General features: G+C 39.2%; 1 non-coding gene across 1 annotated transcript; it reads left to right on the forward strand.

Moving 5' to 3' along the window:
• The first annotated feature begins 2209 nt into the window (after nucleotides 1–2209).
• On the forward strand, nucleotides 2210–2328 carry LOC142133409 (5S ribosomal RNA). Its single transcript, XR_012686777.1, has one exon. It is a non-coding gene; the product is annotated as a 5S ribosomal RNA (ribosomal RNA).
• The last annotated feature ends 381 nt before the right edge of the window (nucleotides 2329–2709 follow it).

Below are 2709 nucleotides of genomic sequence, written 5' to 3' on the forward strand. Positions count from 1 at the left end.
ACACAGTAAAAAAAAAATAAAAAAAAATTCAATAAACTTTATTTTAGATAAAAGAAAAAAAATTGCTTTGTTTTAATAACAAAACATGCTTTCCATTGTTGTCCCCCGGCAATCAGACGACAGCGACAATACGGGTACCACTGCTTTCCTTTGCGACATAATTCCAGGATTTGCAGTATTTAGCCAGTATTATTCATCTCCCTTTGATAAACAGACCTTTTGTTCACAAGTGTCAGATATTTCATATACTATAAGGACAATTACAACAGTTCATAGTGTGTTGGGTTACTTACTTACGTGAAGCACTAAATTGTTATCTAAGGTACAGATATAGATATAGAAATATAGTTTACTTAATTACAGGTGTCCATACATACTGTAGTCTATTTAACTTGTAGTCTTGCACTCATATATATACTTTCCCACATTCTGGTTTTAAAATTGCCCCAGGAAGGGCATGCTGTGCCTTATGTAGATTTCCATCTAAAAAAGGCAGGCGGAACTTGACACATTCTACGTAGAATGCTACTTCGGATGCATCTCAGTTGATCCTCATTGTTATCAGTTCGTAATTTACACTATGGGCAAGGCACCCACTATGTTTCCAGACAGGCGTACGTGAGTCTGCATCCAGGCCACACGGTGGCTAAGTGGTTAGCACTTCTGCCTTACAGCACTGGGGTCATGAGTTTTATTCCCGACCATGGTCTTATCTGCGAGGAGTTTGTTCACCCCGTGTTTGCGTGGGTTTCCTCTGGGTGCTCCGGTTTCCTCCCACACTCCAAAAACATACTGGTAGGTTAATTGGTTGCTAACAATTTGACCCTAGTCTGTGTGTGTGTGTGTTTGGGAATTTAGACAGTAAGCCTCAATGGAGCAGGGACAGATGTGAGCGAGTTCTCTGTACAGCGCTGCGGAATCAGTGGCGCTATATAAATAAATGGTGATGATGATGATGAATGGCCACATTTACTTGAACACAACCTTAATATATTTAGCCCACACTTGCGCGCCCCTTGCCTCCCCAAGCCGCCTCTATAATCGTAAGGAGTCACAAACAATAAGATGCATCTTATTGTTTGCATAAGTCTTTTTTGTATGCAGGAGCAGTAGTAAAAGTCATATTTTATGCTACGCAAATGGACTTGCTTCCAAAGCTGCGTGTAGCCCTCTGTGCTTATTTTTGCAGGATTTCGGGTATGACTGCAAACATGCATAATAGAGAGAGTAAATCTATCTCTATCTAAATCTATGTCCAGCCTGCTATACATATAGAACCTCTGCCTTCATTAATTTAAATGTTAAATTTTCTCCTAAAATACTGCTGGTTTCAGCCTCATTTATGTCATAAATAATCATGAGGGGAAGGGACTGTCTTTATTATGTGTCACTATCTTCATTCTCAATTGTTTCATTACATTTGTGGAGACGTGCCTATGAGTGCATGGTATAGTCGGATTTTGACCTCTTTAGTACTCAGTGTCTAGAGGTCACCCAATCGCACTCTTTAAAGTTCAGTAGGTTCTAGTAAACTGAGGAATCTGTGATAGCAGGTGCATACCAGACATAAACACACGTTCCCCAGATGCTATTCTGCAAACATACTTTGATCATTTAGCTGTAAATAAGCACATGCATTATTCAACACAATAACAGCCTTTGTGCATTCCACAAGTACATGTGTTTACTGAATTCCCAGCATTGTCTGTTGGCTCTTGGCATAAGTAACTTCTCCTGCTGATTTAATGTTTCAACAAAATCTACATGACCTTAATTCATCCCCCCAAAGATATGTGGAAATATTGCAGCAGTCACAGATGTTGTTATTTTAATTGTTAGGATCAAATAGGATTTCATTTAGCAAATTAAGGAAAAATAAAACAACTTGTAACAACTGGACCTCATAATACAATAAATAAACATATTATTGCCAACTTCATTAAATCCTGCTACTGTCATAGCATGGCAATAAAAAGTATTAAGTCCCAATTTTTCACATTCTGTTTTTTATCATACCTGAACATGCCCGATCTCGTCTGATCTTGGTAGCTAAGCAGGGCCGGGCCTGGTTAGTACTTGGATGGGAGACCACCTGGGAATACCAGGTGCTGTAGGTTTTTTTTTTTCGTTTTTTTTTTCTCTCTTGTTCCTGCTTCCTTCAATGCTGGTGTTGAGATGTATAACAGATGTAGGTCAGTAGACAGGCAATACCTACAGCCATACCACCCTGAACAAGCCCAAACTCGTCTGATCTTGGAAGCTAAGCAGGGCTGGGCCTGGTTAGTACTTGGATGGGAGAGCACCTGGGAATACCAGGTGCTGTTGGTTTTTTTTTTCTCTCTTCTTCCTGATTCCTTCATTGCTGGTGTTGAGATGTATAAGCGATGTTGGTCAGTAGGCAAGCAATACCTCAAATATGCCACTTCTATGTTCCTAATTATGCCTACATGAACAAACCAAAAAAGCTATGTTCCACATAAATTGTGTGTCCTGTACTTGTAAATAGCGACCACTTCAATTGTATATCCACAGTAGTTGCAACATATCAATAAGCTCCCCGATTGTACAGGATTGTGAGTGTGTGTCTATATATAACAATCTTTATTAAAAATTCTCTTATGGCACTGATATATAAATACACACACGTGTGTATTCATAAATTTTGGAAAAATTTGGAAACCCCCCCCTCTAAAAGTCCTGCATTTGCCC

The sequence above is a fragment of the Mixophyes fleayi genome, unplaced genomic scaffold, assembly GCF_038048845.1.
Source record: "Mixophyes fleayi isolate aMixFle1 unplaced genomic scaffold, aMixFle1.hap1 Scaffold_38, whole genome shotgun sequence".
NCBI classification, from domain to species: Eukaryota; Metazoa; Chordata; class Amphibia; order Anura; family Limnodynastidae; genus Mixophyes; species Mixophyes fleayi.